Source organism: Pan troglodytes, chromosome 3, assembly GCF_028858775.2.
Source record: "Pan troglodytes isolate AG18354 chromosome 3, NHGRI_mPanTro3-v2.0_pri, whole genome shotgun sequence".
In the NCBI taxonomy this organism is placed as follows: Eukaryota; Metazoa; Chordata; class Mammalia; order Primates; family Hominidae; genus Pan; species Pan troglodytes.
Genome location: NC_072401.2, coordinates 44,808,598 through 44,826,713, shown reverse-complemented (window position 1 = coordinate 44,826,713; position 18,116 = coordinate 44,808,598). Strand labels below are relative to the sequence as shown.

At 36.1% G+C, this 18,116-nt stretch overlaps 1 long non-coding RNA gene across 1 annotated transcript in view; it reads right to left on the bottom strand.

Moving 5' to 3' along the window:
* Window positions 1-3,998: 3,998 nt before the first annotated feature.
* LOC107974077 (uncharacterized) overlaps window positions 3,999-18,116 on the bottom strand; it is a 40,690-nt gene continuing 26,572 nt past the window's right edge. The window contains exons 2-3 of the long non-coding RNA XR_001716624.3: window positions 4,603-4,669; window positions 3,999-4,230 (exon numbers count right to left, since the gene is read on the bottom strand). This is a non-coding gene — a long non-coding RNA (uncharacterized LOC107974077). The remainder of the gene's footprint in view (window positions 4,231-4,602; window positions 4,670-18,116) is intronic.

The following is an 18,116-nucleotide window of genomic DNA, read 5'->3' as shown; positions in this document are numbered from 1 at the left end:
ATGACTAAAACATAGTAGATGTCTTCCTAACTATACATGGTTATAATTTTAATAACATCAATTTGACACATTATCTTTTCATGAATTCATTGCATAATATTTATGTTATCTTTTTTATAGAGTTTAGGGAATAAATTCCAATGCAGTACATGGACCAATTTGCTTTCAGGAATTTTGTCTTTGTCTTTTTAAAGGCAAATGAACTGGCAGCCTTCCTAGTAATGTCCAGGAGACAAATGCCAACCATTCTAAGTAGATTTCCCGCATGCTTTTTCAGTACATGCTTTGTCCTGGATAAGACTTAACCTTTTAAAGAACAGCATTAGAGTCAATAGTTGGTATTAGACACATGTGGTAACAGAATTATACCATAAGCATAACCTGAACCCTAATCAGACCTTGCACAATGGGATCCTCTGGTCTTAACCCTGAAACTTGCTAAGGTTACTCCATTTCTAAGTACTCTAGGACTCATCGGATGGGGAATTCTGGAGTGAGAAATCCGCAGTCAATCTTGTTGTCCTTCATTCTGTATTTCAACTTCATTGCTGTAGGTGCCTCTGGAGACTTCATGTACTTGTATCAAAACATACTGAAAGAACACTTAAATTCCCAAATGAAAATTCACATTATTTTAGATATTTCTAAGGTATAAAATGAAAGCATTATAGATTCTGCCTAGTTTGTCAATGTTCTATTGTGTTTCTTTCAGGGCAGCCCAATAACTTCAGGAGCTGAAAATGAAGGTGTACTTGCTGTCCTTTAGACAGCCCCATGTATCCCAATAGTTTCTCTAACGGTTCTCGTCTCTATTCAGATTCAGTTCATGTTTCAACTCCAAAATCTGACAGTTGATATTCTGGACCTATAAAGACCACAGGAACGTGTATTAAGGAAAAGACCTACTATGAAGTCATTCTGCAGGAACACAGAATAAGGCAGTGGTTGAAGTTCAGTTTAAACCTGTTTCCAGAGAAAATACATGAACAAAGTATACGAGCATCGGTTTAGGCTGGCAAAAACAAAAATGATTTTTATAAAAGGACAAAAATCAGTTCTTTAGCATTGGTCATCTTCGGCTTTTTTTTTTTTTTTGAGACTGAGTCTCGCTCTGTCGCCCAGGCTGGAGTGTGGTGGCGCCATCTCGGCTCACTGCAAGCTCCGTCTCCCGGGTTCACGCCATTCTCCTGCCTCAGCCTCCCAAGTAGCTGAGACTACAGGCACCTGCCACCACGCCTGGCTAATTTTTTGTATTTTTAGTAGAGACGGGGTTTCACCGTGTTAGCCAGGATGGTCTGGATCTCCTGACCTCGTGATCTGCTCGCCTCGGCCTCCCAAAGTTCTGGGATTACAGGCGTGAGCCACCGCGCCCGGCCATCTTGGGCTATTTATAGAGAACTCTGACCTTGAAACTCTAGGTCCTAAAAATAGGGGTGAAAGCTTTGCTGTGACCTACCTACTCCCTCATGAGCAGCCCAAATTCACCTGACTTTTTTGGAATTTCCACTTGGCACTGGTACCCTCCAACAAGAAAAGGAACATGAATCTTGCTTTTGGCGTTCAATGCTCAATCAAGGTTGGAAGCAACAGGTAGTGTGAAGGATAAGATACTAGCTGAAAAGAAATCAAGCAAATAAGGGGTGGGGCATGGGGCATGTAAAGACTGTCTGGAAATTGTAGTAACCTATAAACTTTACAAACCATTCTTTCTAACTCTTAGGAAAAGGTGCATTAAAAAGTGCTGTATAGCAGGGATAAAAAACATTTTTTGTAAAAGGCCAAATGGTAAATATTTTAGGTTTTCTGGATCATATGCTGTCTATTGCAACTACTCAACTCTACCATTGTAATGCAAAAGCAGCCATAAATAATGTGTCAATGAATGAGTGTGGCTATGTTTCAGTAAAACTCTTTGGAGACTGAAATTTGAATTTCATATAATTTATACACACATGAAATATTCATCTACTTCGACTTTTTCCCAACCATTAAAATATATTAAAAACAGGCCAGGCGTGGTGGCTCACGCCTGTAATCCCAACACTTTGGGAGGCCAAGGTGGGTGGATCACAAGGTCAAGAGATCAAGAACATTCTGGCCAACATGGTAAAACACTGTCTGTATTAAAAATACAAAAATTAGCTGGGTGTGATGGCACGGTGCTTGTAGTCCCAGCTACTTGGGAGGTTGAGGCAGGAAAATAGCTTGAATCTGGGAAGCGGAGGTTGCAGTGAGCTGAGATCGCGCCAGTGCACTCCAGCCTGGCAACAGAATAAGACTGTCTCAAAAAAACCCACAAAAAACAAACAAACAAAAAAACCAACAACAAAAAAATACATTAAAAACACTTTTAGCTTGCAGACCACATAAATGGTGGTGGGTAGGATTTGTCCTAGGGTCACAGTTTGCTGACCCTGGTTTATAGGCTCATTTGATGCATATGTAGCATGGCTTACAGTCTTCCAACTCCACTTGGTTATGGAGGTCTGGATAAGTGCGTAATGCTTTGAGCTTATTGTGTGAGTGGAGAAGAAAGTGGTAGGGAGCCTTTCAATTCTAGCAAGTAGAAGTCTTTGGTCTCCAACCCACAACATACAGCTGCTCACCTGTACTGCATCATTGTTGAAACTGGAAAAGGCCATCCTCTCTGAGCAGACAAGATAGAAAAAGGCACAATCTCTGGACATATAAAATAGAAAAATGAGTCTCCTCTAGACTAATAAAAATAGAAAAGATGCCTGGGTAGATTCACTGTGCCCCTTCTTCCCATGGTTGACCTTCATGACAGGACTGCAATTTTATGACAAGCAAGGAAGAAGAAAATTTCAGCTCTCACTTAGCTGTGCCACCATACTCAGGAGATCTCCCTCAAGGCTCATAAAAACTGATATGTTCAATTTTTTCTCAATAAAAAAAATTAATTTTATTCCCTAGAGTAAAAGCACCTGCCTGCCTAGTGTTTGTGGCACTGGGATAGGGAAGAGGGATGAAGGAATCTATGGATGTATGAAAAGACTTGCATTTATATCCTGTTTAAAATAAACTACATCTCACTCTAAACCTCCATTGAAAGTGGAATTTCTGGGTTTCAATGAAAGACAGACTACCTTCTCTGCTGGAGGCTCTTTTCTTATGTTACTCTGACAAGCTTTACGAATATCCATTAGCAGTTCACCTGCTCATCTTTCCTATCTGTTTAGATCTCTTTTGGGATGGCAGCTTCCCCCACTTCGGTCTTCATTGTTTATAGGAAGAGAAGCTTCTTTTTTTCCTTTCCTCCCATTTTAGAGAGAGTGAGGAGGAAAGAAGATAAATCCATGGGTTCGGTTTGTCATCTTGAACAGAGGAATAAGAATTTTTCTTAAAAAATGTAATCACAATGACTGTAATGTAGGTAGATTGGACCACTTTGAGAAACCTTGCTTAAGCTAACCTCTGTCTTTTTGTGTCCCTCTCCCACCTACAGCATAGGGTTAGGATTCAGACAGGGAGTCAGACTGTCAAATAAACCATTCATTAGCTGTGGGAAGTTGAACACTGTTCAAAGTAGTAGACAGATAGATAGATAGATAGATAGATAGATAGATAGATAGATAGAGATATAGATATATCTTTTATATAATATTATATATACATAATCTTATTTGCACTTCACACATGAAGCAGGTAATGTTGATGGTTTTCCCCACTTGTAGATGGGGAAATTAAATTCTAGCAAGTTTGGCAAGGTTAAATATACTCATGGTCATAATACCATATTACAATCAATATCCTATACCATATCATTACACTATACAATGATATTATCTCATTGGTTTACTGTGAGTATCAAATGGCAAATAAAGGTAGGATGCCTGGCACATAGTGCTCAATAAATATGTTAGCTATCTTTTTTGTAAAGGTTGTTCTAACTAGTCTAATTATTTTTATTTCTTCATTCCCACAATGATCATATTTTCTAAAACAAATTTATCATAGACATTTGGCAACATTCACCATTAATTTTTTAAACTGTGTTTAAGTTTTATTGACACATTTTTTGATGGTAGAGTCATATTACATTTTTGTGTTCTTCTAAGAAAACACAGATAAGACCTGGGCAGAGAGTATGAACTATTTGATGAAGTATAAAGATCATGAGACTCCCATCTGTAATTCTGTAGGTGGTCTAGAGTGCCAATGGATGTGTCTCATATGGTGTAAGTTCTCCATATGTGTCTTAATATTAACCTGAAAAAAAAACAGGATATATAAGTATATATGTGTATAAAATATATATTACATAAAAGTATATACACATATATATGGGGACATAAATATATATACACTTAATATATGGGTACACATTTTATATACACACACTATATATACACACACACATTATATGTATATGTATTCACAATGCTAATGTTCTGAGGGCAGATAAATAGTGAGCTTATTTATTATTGTTTTGTACAGAGCTAAGTCCAGTACCAACAAGGTAGTAAATACTCTGTACCATTAGTTAATGACTATAACAGAAAAAGGGTTCAATTGTTTAGTATGCGACTCTAAAAGTAGAAAAGTTATTTTTAAATACTGAGAATTAAGCTTCATAGTTACCACTTGCTGTTTCCCATTCTTCATTCTCCACTTTCCTCTTCCATAAATACCTTCCAAATTCTATTTTCTGCAGTATCATGGGAAGAGAAAGAGACAGAGGTTATACTTGCTACTTTTGAAACATTTGCCCTTTTACTGATACCCAGGGTCAACTTTGACAATTGGCTCCATTTTTCCATGCTCGCCAAAGAAAAAAATGAATAAATAAGAAATTTTGCACAATTTAAAACTTTACTGAGAGCAGTGTAAAAGAAAGTTTAGTAAGGGACGGCACTACTAAACACTTGAAACTAAATACTGTCAGAGAGAACATTAATTAATGCTGATCAATGAATTTCTTTGAATGCCTCATTTTTACACAAAGATCAAAGTCAATTTCCCTTATTCAGCAGAACCAGATTCATCTAATTTCTCACCTTAATTAATGGATCTCTCTAAAAGAAGCCAAAAAAAGAAAAGATTGAATGGTAATTAAACGCTAATTTTGTAGTTAAAATTATTGCAAATTACATGCAAATTGGAAAATATCATCAGTAAAGATCTTTCTCTGTGAAATTCCTAGTGCCATTATCTGAATTTATTTTACGTTGTATTCTGGGAGCATATTCAACGCTCTGGGCAGACAGCAGCCTGTCATTTCAGAGACCTGGAGTTGACTGCTATCAGGGCCAGTAGGAGCCTTGGTAGATAATAGCTTGAACCAAAGCAGCAGTAGTGGGAAAGGAAGGAAGGAAATAGATATGCCGATATTAAGAGGTAGAAATAATAACCTTTGCTTGCCATATGAAAAAAAAACTCTTCTCTAAAATGGAGGTTATGAGAAGTAGGTTCTGTAGATGGAAATAAATTTTCAAATCAGTAATTAGTACTACAGAGAATCGGGACTAGAAGTGACATGAATTTTGTATTTAAAAACCTTTACGCAAGATCTCTACAACTTCTATTTCATGTTGCAGATTTTGGTAATTAGGTAGCTCTTCTAGAAAAGTCTTCATTTTGCCCATTCCTATTGTTTCCTGTTTTCTTTAGAGGTGATGAATAACCAAGTACTGTTTTTGAGCAATAACTGGCTGTTGGTTGCTCTCTGCTTTTCCAGATCCAGTCTCTTTCCTTCATACCCTGCTCTAGGTACCAGGAACCTGACTTCTGTGGACTGCATCACCTGTACTCTCTTGCCCTCTGGTTGGCCAATGGAGGCACTAGTAGGAGCTTGATGGATAGGAGGAGAACGAAATCCGAGTTTTATTTTCCCCAGGTGTTGGTCTGTGTTCAGACAGTGGCTGTGTTTCTCTACTTAAAGCCACAGCTCCTTTTGCAGCAGAGCCTTTCCCACCATTACAGCAATTGTCAGGTTTCAGGGACAACAGCATCTCTTTGCCGATTACCAGGATCTCACCCCAGATTACAGACGGTAAAAACTCCCCAGATTACAGACAGTAAAAACTTCTAGCTTCTAGAGTTAATAATTCTTCTCCTGCCCTAGTTGGTGTTTTTAACTCTCTTCACAACTCTGTAAATAGTCCCATTATTAAATGGTCTTACTTGTCACTTCTATGTGTCCTGCAAGGACCCTGACTCAAAATGATTCATATTCTCGAAGCGTGGCATCATTAATTTTTCCTTGAGGTAAGTAAAGGTAATGAGTTCTGTTTTTTGAAATTCACTTTGTTAACTATATTGGGGATTCCGTCTATTTTCTCCCCCTCAGATATCCCTCCTCTCTTCCATCCCTCCAAGGAGGCTTCTCTACCAAGTATAGTCCCATTTATGCTCCTGCAGCCCTTTCTATATGCCCTAGGCTGGCAGTTAGTCCATCGTATTGTAATTAATCATTTATTTGCTTCTTTCTTTTTCTTTAAAGTCCCTCTGCCTTATTTATCATTGTATTCCCAGACCTTGGCGGTGCCTAGAAAAACTGGTGCTCAGTAAATGCTTAGTGAATGAGTTAATATCTTGGGGTAGGTCTTATGATGCTTTGTAATAGTTGAGTCATCCCATGGTATAGTACAGTATAATGGTTATGAACATGGTCTTTTGGCCAGACTATCAAGCTTGGATTCTGGCTCTACCATTTAACCTAGTAAGTGACCTTGAAGATATTTAACCTCAGTGCCACAGTATCTTTATGTCTTAAATGGTGATAATAACAGTACTTATTTAATACAGTTGTGTGGATTCAATGAGTTAAAATACATGAAGTGCTTAGGTCTGTGCTTGGCACATAACAAGGCTATATCATATGTTTATGGTTCTTATATAAGATACTAGTGTGGAGAGAGTTAAAATATCAAATTGATGGTAAGCAAAGAGGAGATTTCAGAGATAATTGCAAGCTAGACATAAATGCATCATCAGAATCTCAATGCCTCCATTAAGAGTTTTAAAAATGAATAAAATTGATAATGTGGAATCGTTGGTCAAAAGCCTGGTCTATTGTTAGGCTCTTAGAACCCCATGGAAGACCTTATCTTTTGCTTGGGCAGGGCTCACAAGCCACAAGGCAATAGTCAAAAATGACTTCAGTACGCATTCATTTTCAGACAGCATTGTGTTGTGTTTACTGGTAGAATTTTTACAGGATATAGGATAAATTTTTTTATTTTTTATTTTTTAGTATTTGAGAGACATCTCACTTTGCTTTCCTAAATACAGATGATACTCACTGACCTTCCAGGGACTTCTGAAAATTAAAATAGAAATGTGAACAAGGCTTCTGGATGCTAAGTCCTTCAATTGTAGTTATTTTATTCTGACAATCTTCCCTATCAATAGTTAGAAGCAAAATTTCTGAAGTCAGACATTTTAGGTTTAACTCTCTGCTCCACTCACTTCCATTAGCCGAGGTATGACCTTAGGCTGATTACTTAAATTTTGTCTTAGTTATTTTAACTGTAAAATGAGAGTAATAACAGAATCTGCTTCATAGGGTCATTATGGGGATTACATGAGGTAATCGCATAAAGCTCTCAGAAAAGGGCCTGGCACAGATTAAGTGCTCAAATTGTTAATATTAGTGTTCTTTATTTAAAACAAAAATACTCTAAGTTTCACACCAACTGTTTATATGAAAAGGTAGAGGCAGATTATTAACGCAACATAAATTTAGTCATTTTGTTGTTGTTATTTAAATATAGGTTTTAGGCAAGAAGAGAGGCCTACTTATTTTCCCTTTCAGGATGACAATTTATACATGTAATTTAGATCTACACAATCGATCCAAATTCTTTCTAACAATACCTGAAGGGGTTATTTTAACTCTGGACATAAAGATTACGAAAGGGTTAATGGCGAAGAAATTAGTCTTCTCAAAAAAAGTTCTATAGTTATTTGATGGCAAGAAATTTCCCTTTTTAATTTGGTTAACTGGTGTGTGTGTGTGTGTGTGTGTGTGTGTGTGTGTGTGTGTGTAAAACCTAGCCAAGAGCACCTTGGATAATGCTATGGATTCAGTTTCTGCTCGTTCATTGAACTATTTCTACATTGCCCTCTAATCCACCAGTCAGACTTGTGGATCCCTGTATTAGTCAAGATAATTTATTGGTTTCCGTGTTACAGCTAATAGATTGTTAGTATGGAGTTCTCCATCTGTGACAGCACAAATTTCAGTCTAAACTGTAGAATTTCACCAGTTGTTCTTCGAGGCTTCTGTGATTCTACAGACTACAACTATTATTGTGCAAAGCTAAGCCACTTAATAGCCTCCTGTACTTGGGCAAGTGCCTCTCCATCCTTTACCACCAAAATAAGTGAAATAATAGTACTCAGATTATGAGGACTGAAAAAATTAATATTTATAAAATCTTTAGAACATTACTCGGCACATAGTAAGTGCTATGGTTTGAATATGTCCTCTCCAAAATCTAAGTATTGATGCTGAATGGCCGATGTGATGTTATTAAGAGACGGGGCCTTTAAGAGGTGATTAGATCATGAGGACTCCTCTCTTGTGAATGGGATCAAGGTCCTTATAGAAGAAACTTCCTACAGAATTTTACCCTTTTTGTTTTTCCATCTTCTGGTCTCCTGTTACGGAGAGGCAACAAGAAGGCCCTCGCCAAATGCCAAATTCCAGTGCCTTGCTCTTGGACTTCCCAGCCTTCCCAACTGTGAGAAATGAATTTCTATTGTTTATAAATTATCCAGTCTGTGGTATTTTGTTGTACCAGCCCAGTGGACAAAGACAGTAAGCCTCATATTGATATCTGTAAACTCAAATGACACAAAACCAAAATAAATAAGACACATTACAGACCCTAAGCATTTGATGGCAGGAAAGTGTGCGCCTTTCAAGTTTGGGGGTGATTTTAGGTTCTTTTGATTTGTGAGGTACTGAACTGATAGGATTACATTGTAGAAAGATCTGTTCTCGTTGATTGAAGGGACATAAAAGTGACCTTAACCTATATTTATAAGAAAGTGGACACTGAGCTACTTGCATAGCCAAAGTAAACACCTAAGACTTGATGTAGGTGGTGTTCTAAAGGAAGTGGTCCTAAGTATTTTCAGGGCTAAAAGGTCAACAACAATGCCAGGGATTATAAGAAAGGAATCGGAAACAAAACAACAGACCTGGAAAAGTGTTCTGGACATGCAATCAGAAGATTCGTGTTTGTCTAAGCTCCAGTGCCATGTTGCTGGGCAAATTGTTTAACCTCATTGAGTCTCAGTTGCCTCATTTGCAAAACATATGCATTTTAGTACATATTTACATTGTAAGATTGTTGGGAGGATTGCGGGAGTTTTGGAGTTTGTGTACTGTGTTCATTGTAAAATAAGCTAATATATTGTTGCTATTATTCTTATTGTTGATGAGGTTCTTATATTAGTATTTTATAGAACCATGATGGTTCATTTTCTCTAATTCTTAGTGTACTGTGACAACCCTAGGGAAAAATTAAACTAAAATATGGAGAGTATTGTATATTCCCACTACTACTGAGGGGAACAGAAAGGCCTTGCCTTTTTCTACTGCATCCCCTACCCCGTTATTAACTTCTGAAACAAGCAAAAGAAAATATTTAAAAAATCAAATTTATAAGCTTAGCTTAAGGAGACAAAAATGTAAGGAAAAATTTAGAAAATATCTTCAAGCTTTTGTTTTTACCTGCTACTACAGTGATAAGTCATGATGATTGATTTAAACGCCTAAAATTTTAAAACTTTTCCTACTCTACATCACTACAATACTTAGGTATAGTTTGTTTAAATTACATAAAAGCATACTTTTGTCTAAAAGCAATCTTTCAATATTCTATCCATTAAAAAATAGATTAAAAAATAAATTCCACCTCCCTGCTCAATTTTGTAAATTGTAACCAATTTCTGTTGTTAAAGAAATGAAGCAATTTATAAGATTTGATTATGGAAAAAACAATTCTTATGCCAAATTTGAGCGAGGACAGACAAAACATGGCTTGTCAAAAAGAAGGGGAAAACATTCCATCCCCAGAAGGTGGTCCTTGTAAAATATCAACTCTTCTCAGAACTAACAGGTATTGCAGAAACCTTCAAGCACTGGCCAAACATTCTTCAGCTTCAAAGGTTTAATTCATTGAATTTGCCTAACAACCTTGTGAAGTTCATTTGTTATTATACCTATGCTATACATAAGGAATTCAAAGTAGAGAGAGCTTTAGTGATTTGCCCAAGATTGAACAGCTAGCAAATTCTGGAGATGGCAATACATAGAGTACAAACTCGTGTTATAAAAAGTGAGGTCAATTTAAGAAAGAAATTCTCTTTAATTATATCACAACCTTAAAATATATATGAGAAGCATTTATATATGTGTGTGTATAAATTATATAAGCATTTATACATAAATTATATAGCATATGTGCGTGTATATACATATATATGTATATATTTTATTTATAAAAGTGTGTGTGTGTTTAATATAAACATCTATGGAGCAAGACACTATGATTTAAATTTAATAGATAAAGAAACTTAACATCAACTGAAATTAAATGGCTCATGATTGCAAGGTAGAAAGCTTAAATGTGATTACTTAACCAGAACTGTGGAGAGGTATACTTGGCTGCCAAGTTATAGGGTGAGGGACTAAAAATAAATGTGTTCAGCACTTACCTCTTCTAGTTCATGCTGTCTAACTGAGTTTTGATGTTTGGATGATGGTAGACATACCTTCAGAAGCTCTCAAGTTACCTAACCCAATTTTTGAAAAATTGTTTTCAGTTTGATGATAATAATAAAATATTAGCACAAACATACCCCAGATCATCTGAATGACCACATTATAATCAAATAATGCTGATAGCTCTTGTATATGTGATTGCCATTTATAATTGCCATATAGTATAAATCTAATTACTGTGTACCAATTAGAAATGAACAATTGTGAACTTAATATTGAATTGACTACACAGAAAATAGAAATAATGTCATGATGCATTGGAAAAGCGAAATAGATCAGCAGAGAAAATAGTGGAAGATTTGAGCCAATACAAGAGACATGGTAGTGCAGGCTTGCTGAACTCCAAAAACAAACACAATAGTCATCAGGACATTTAGACATGGACATCTAATTTTAACACAGCCACTCAATCCTTCCCCAAGGAGCAGTGTAGCCTAGAGGACAAGTATGTGGGCTATGGAACCAGACAGTCTGGCATAAGCCCTCAGCTGTATTACTGGAAGTGTGACTTTCAGGAAATTTAATTCACTTCTCCAGATCATTTTTATCATCCGGAAAACAGGGATTATAAAACACCGGCCTCTACTAAAAATACAAAAAAGTTAGCCAACGTGGTGGTGGGTGCCTATAATCCCAGGTACTCGGGAGGCTGAGACATGAGAATCGCTTGAGGCCGGGAGTTGGATATTGCGAATTGTTTTGTCCTTACTTCATGGGGTTATTATAAGGCTTACATTAATATACATCAAGGACAGAGAAAAATTTCTGCAATATAGCAAACCCTAAGTAAGCTTAAGATGCTATTATTAAAAGTAATTAAATTAGACTTATATTTTAAACTGATTTATTGAGGTATAATTGACATAGAATGAAATGCATACACAAACAATTTGATAAGATTTGACATATGAATATGCCCATGAAACCATCATTGAAATTAAAATAATGAACATAGCTATCACCCCTAAAAGTTTCTTCATGATTTTTGTTATATATCCCTCCTCCTCCTTGCTGCTCCATTCCCAGGTAAGCACTACCCTGCATTCTATCTGTAAATCAGTTTGCATTTTCTAGGACTTTTAATAAATAGAATTATATAGTATGTACTATTTTCTGGCTTCTGTCACTTAGCATAATTATTTTGGATTATACATGTTGTTATATGTGTCAATAGTTCACTCTGTTTTATTGCTAGGCACTTTCCAATTGAATAGATTTACCACAATTTGTTTATCCATTCACTTGATAACATATGAACCTTTTCCTGTTTTTTGGTTATTACAAATAAAGCTGCTATGAACACTTACATAAAAGACTTTGCATGGACATGTGCTTTCATTTTTTGAGGGAGTACAATAGCTGTATTATATAATAAACGCAGGTTTAGCATATTACACAAATAAAAAACTGTTTTCCAAAGTGGTTTTATTAGTTCACTTTCTTGCTAACATGTATGAGAGCTTCAGTTCCTCTACATCCTGACCACCTTGATATAGTCTCTTTTGTTTTAACCATCCTAATAAGTATGTACTAATAAATCATTGTGGTTTTAATTTTCATCTTACTAATGATGAATTATGTTCAGCATCTTTTCATGTACTTAATTGTCATCCATATATCTTCTTTGTTCAAGTGCCTGTTAAAATCATTTGACCATATTTATTTTTTTTTGCATTTTCTTTGGAGTTTTGGAAGTTTTTAAAAATATATTATGGGGCCGGGCGCAGTGGCTCTCGCATGCAATCGTAGCACTTTGGGAGGCAGAGGCAGGTGGATCACCTGAGGTCAGGAGTTGGAGACCAGTTTGGCCAACATGGTGAAACCCCGCCTCTACTAAAAAAACAAAAAAGTTAGCTGGCGTGGTGGTGGATGCCTATAATCCCAGCTACTCGGGAGGCTGAGGCATGAGAATCACTTGAGGCCGGGGGTTGGATATTGCAGTGAGCCGAATTCACGCCACTTCACTCCAGTCTGGGTGAAAGAGTGAAACTCTGTCTCAAAATATATATTCTCTTGTTGCCCTGGCTGGAGTGCAATGGCACAATCTCAGCTCACCGCAACTTCCACCTCCTGGGTTCAAGCGGTTCTCCTGCCTCAGCCTCCCAAGTAGCTGGGATTACAGGCATGTGCTAGTATGCCCAGCTAATTTTTTTTTATTTTTAGTAGAGACGGAGTTTCTCCATGTTGGTCAGGCTGGTCTCAAACTCCTGACCTCAGGTAATCCGCCCACCTCGGCCTCCCAAAGTGCTGGGATTACAGGTATGAATCACTGCGCCTGGCTATATGATATATATATTATATAGATGTAGATATGTTATTTTATATATAATCTAATATAATCTATATAATTATATAATTATTGTATATACTTATATATATGAGAACATAAATAATGCTGACGGCTCTTGTGTATGTGATTGCCATTTATAATTGCCATATAGTACAAATCTAATTACTGTGTACCAATTAGAAATATGTATTTATATACATAAATATAATTATATTTATATGATATATAAATATATATTATATAATATATAAATATATCATATATATTATGGATAAAAGACCTCTATCAGAAACAAAATTGGCAAAATTTTTTAGTCCATATCTTGTTTTTTCATTCTCCTAACAATGTCTTTCAAAGTACAGAAATTCTTAATTTTCATGAAGTCGAATGCTTCAATTTTTCATTTATGGATCATGCTTTTGGTGTTATATCTAAGAAAAGACACAAAGATTTGCTCCTAAGTTTAGTTCCAGAAGTTTTATAATTTCAGGTTTTGCATTATATGGTATGAGGTAGGATAAAAGTTCATTCTGTATTTGGCTATCCAATTGTTTCAGCAGTGTTCATTGATGAGACTTTTCTTTCCTATTGAATTGCATTTACACTGTTGTTAAAAATTAATCATAGATATGTGGGTATATTTCTGAAGTCTCTGTTCTATTGCACTAATGTGTTTATTTATCTTTATCCCAACATGCAATACTTCATTGTCTTATCTACTGTAGCTTTATAGGAAGTCTTTAAGTTAGGTAACATTTGTTCTCCAACTTTGATTTTTTTTTTCAAAGTTGTTTGGGCTACTTTATGTCTTCTGCATTTTTCTATGAATTTTAGAAGCAGTTAATTTCTACAACAAGCTTACTAGAATTTTACTATAATTGCATTAAATCTACAGGTCATTTTAAGGAGAAATTACATTTTAACAATATGGAGTCTTTCAATTCATGAATACAGTACATCTCTCTGTTTCTTTTGGTTTTCTATCTCTTTCAGTATATTTTGCAAGTTTAAATGTAGTGGTCTTTCTCATATTTTGTCCTATTTCATTCCTAAGTATTTCTTATTTTTTAATCTAGTTTAGTTTTTTTTTTTTTTAATTTCAGCTTCCAGTTATTCGGGAACACAATTCATTGTTGTATACTGACCTCGTATATCGTCATCTTGCCAAAGTTTCTTTATTCTAGTAGCATTTGTATAGATTCTATTAGATTTTCTACTTTGGTGATATCATCTGTGAATAGAGTTTTAATTATTCTTTTCCAATCTGCTTTTTATTTCTTTTTCTTATTTTACTTTCCTAGCCAGAATTTCCAGTATAAAGCCAAATAGAAATGGTGAGAGCTGACATCTGTGCCTTGTTCCTGATCCCAGGGGGAAAGCATTCAGTCTTTCAATACTAAGTATGATATTAGCTATAAGCTTTTTCATGTTCAGGACATTTTATCATGCTGAATACTTATTTTTGTAGTTGTTCCTAGTTTGCTGAGACTTTCTAACAGATATCAATGTTCAATATGTTCAATTTTGTCAAATTCTTCTTTCTGTATATATTGAGATGATCATGGGTTTTTTTGTTTGTTTCTTAATCTCAGTGTGGTGAATGTATTAGTCAGAGTTCAATCAGTGAAGCAGAGTCACTATGCAGTCTCATAAGGGATTAATCATAAAAATTTGACCTTATGATACTTGGGTATCTAATTCAGTAGTTTCTGTGAGTCTTCATGCCTAAGGTTGAAGCTTAAAGTCTGCCAGGCAAGCAGTTAAGAAGGAAATGTGGGCCGGGCACGGTGGCTCCCAAATTGTAATCCCAGCAATTTGGGAGTCCAAAGTGGGCAAATCACAAGGTCAGGAGATTGAGACCAGCCTGGCCAATATGGCGAAACCCCATCTCTACTAAAATTACAAAAATTAGCCAGATGTGGTGGTGCACACCTGTAGTCCCAGCTACTCAGGAGGCTGAGGCACAAGAATTGCTTGAACTCGGGAGGCAGAGATTGCAGTCAGCAGAGATTGGGCCACTGCACTCCAGCCTGGGTGACAGAGTGAAACTCTGTATAAAAAAGAAAAAAAAAAAAAAAAAAAGAAGGAAAGAAGCAAATGTGGATTTCAGAAGGGTTAGGTGGAACCCACAATCTTGAGCTGGAAGCCGTGAAGAGAGACTGAAACTCATGTCACTTGTGGTTGTATCTAAGCTGAAAGCATAGGTTTCCTGCCTGAGAGGCTGGCATCCTTCATCATGGAGCTAAACACACAGTTGTCCCAAGACTAAGAGATGCTGAAGGAGGGTCCAGGTGAAGTGGAGAAGTTGCAGGCCCCCCTGCTGCCCCAGACCAGGTTGGTGAATCAGCAGATAAATAGCCATGTGAGCTACAAAATGGCTGCTGCTTCAGTTACCTGTCCTCTAATGTTCACAAGTCCTCTTGGTGGCCCACTTTCACAAAAAACATATCAAGACAGGATTCTTGGAAACATTTCAGACTAGACAACTTGACATGTGGCAAACACTCTGCAGTGGTTTACACTGATTGATTTTTCAAATATTATACCAACTTTGTATTCCTAGGACAGACCCAATTTGATCATGATGTATTAACTAATATCTTGTTAGATTCAATTTGCTAAAAATATTTAAAATAAAAAGTGTTCTGCAGGTTTTTTTTCCTTGTACTATATTTGTCTGGTTTTGATATTAGAGTAATGCTGGCCTCAGAAAATGAGTTAATAAGTATTCCTTCCTCTTCAATTTCCAAGGAGGGTTTTTAAATTTTAAGAATTAGTATATAACCTTGTTCAAATGTGTTTCTTTAAAAAAATGCTTTATTTAATATATGTTGTTTATTTATTAACATTGAAGTCATGGTCAACAGTTGTATAACTCATGCCTGAATGAAGCTTATCTCAAATACCTATTGTCATCATAAGGCACAGCCTTCTTGTGCTTAGGGATACCAGACAGTGTTTCAGCACTATGCATGGACGTGCATTTTAAATAGCAAAATCGCCAACATAAAGTATAAAATGCAAAAATGTGCATTAAAGGGACCATAAAGGTGATGTTTGCTTACACTATGACAACTAAACATATATATATATTTGCATTATATATATATATTCTTATCTATGCATTTCATTTCACTCTCTTCTCTGTTTTAGAAAAAAATTGGGGAGTAATAGGGATAGAAAGAAAATTTTTAGTTGACCTATGGAAATTGTTAGTTTATAGGAAGATTAAGAACATAGTTAGAGTACCTACTTCAAAATTATCAAAGGAATATGGAAAACCGGTTTCTGTGGCTACAAAATGCCCAGTAAGTCAGAATTTTCTCATTTGGAACTGCTGCTCATTCTCTTGCACCCCATAATTCAGTCAGTGCCATTGACTGCCTGGTTCCTAGTATGGCTTCTGCTACAGAAAATCTGTTCAATGTGTTTTGGCTCTTGCTATACAAGAACCCTAGGGAAACCTAGAAGTAAAGCAGGAAAATAGCTATAGTAGTCAGGGACAGCTGTGACGCTTGCAGTAAAATGGTTAAAGGTTGGAGTTGGGTGTTAGACCTGATACAAATCCATGTTTTGCTGCTGTTTCATAGCTTGTGACCTTGGGCATGTTACTTAAGTTCCAAATTTCTCATCTGCAAAATATAGATAGCATCTACCTCATAAGATTTTTGTAAGGGTTATATAATATGTACATGCAAATTGCTTAGTAAAAATCTCTTGCACTTAATAAATGCTCAGTGGTTGTTTTTAACTTTTATTGCCACTCTTATGGAAAAGGACAGTAAAAGCAAAATAGAGAAAATAGACAAAGGTAGTCCTTTCAGTAATTAGGGTCAATGTGCTAATTTTTTAGAACTCTCAGTTTGTTTGAAATAAAAATACTACTTATGAAATGATTTATGATTTATTATTTCCACTATGTAAGATGCTGCTGCTATATAAAAGGCTTGCCAGTTGTTTTTCAAGTTTTTAAAACTCATCTCAAATTCTAAATAAAGCATACCTGTATTAACTGTGTGCTATCTTACAGAGGGAGCTCTCAGGTGGACTGCTAGCTAAATCTCAGACTTCCTGTCCTGAGGCTTTATTAGTTGGGTCAGGCCCACAACGGAATGCTCTGTGCATATTTTCTAGAATGCAAGTTACATGCAATCTGCTTTAGTTTCCAGGTTAAATCCATCCCTGAAGTTACTAAACACATGTCTAAAGCTATCAATAGTTGTTATTGGAACCTGGAAAGAAAAAATAGTGAGTGGGATATTTTGAAATGAAATGAAAGTTTGAGATCACACTGTGAGGTTGCTTTTTTTTTTTTTTTTTTTTTTTGGTGGAGGGAACAAAGCTTGACACCTAGCTGTAAACAAGGTCAGCTAGAGTTGAGGGTAGCTCCAAATACAATCATGTGCCAATGTGTCATGTAATGAATGACATTTCAGTCAACAGATCACATATATGACAGTAGTCCCATAATATTCTAATGGAGCTGAAAACTATTGCCTAGTGACATCATAGCCCTCATAATATAATGTCATAATGCAACGCATTACTCATGTGTTTGTGGTGATGCTGCTGTGAACAAACCTACCACACTGTCTGTTGTATAAAAGTATAACACATATGGTTATGTATAGTACATAATACTTGATAATAAACAACTATGTTACTGGTTTATGTATTTACTATTGTGAGACAAAGTAGCAAATGTAAGGAGTCATGTTTGCTCATTCTGCTTGCCAGGAGAATTTCACAAAGGCCCTGACTCGGTGACTGAGCACAGCCCTCTGAAAAATGCCCTGAAGATGATAAGCAGGATAGAGCACAGATTCCTATGTCTCTTGCCTGAATCACCATGTTTTTAGAAAAGATAAGTTCAGTAATCCTAGCCCTTGCCTCTTCCTATACATAAGATAATGTCTGACAGGATTAATGCTTGTGCCTCTACAATCTGTAACCAGATGTACCCTTGCACCCACATTTTGATGAGATTTTGCCCTAATGTAAGTTCTGAGCACATTTAATGTAACTTCTGAGCGCATGCAGAGCTGCTTTCACCTGTATGTAAGCTGT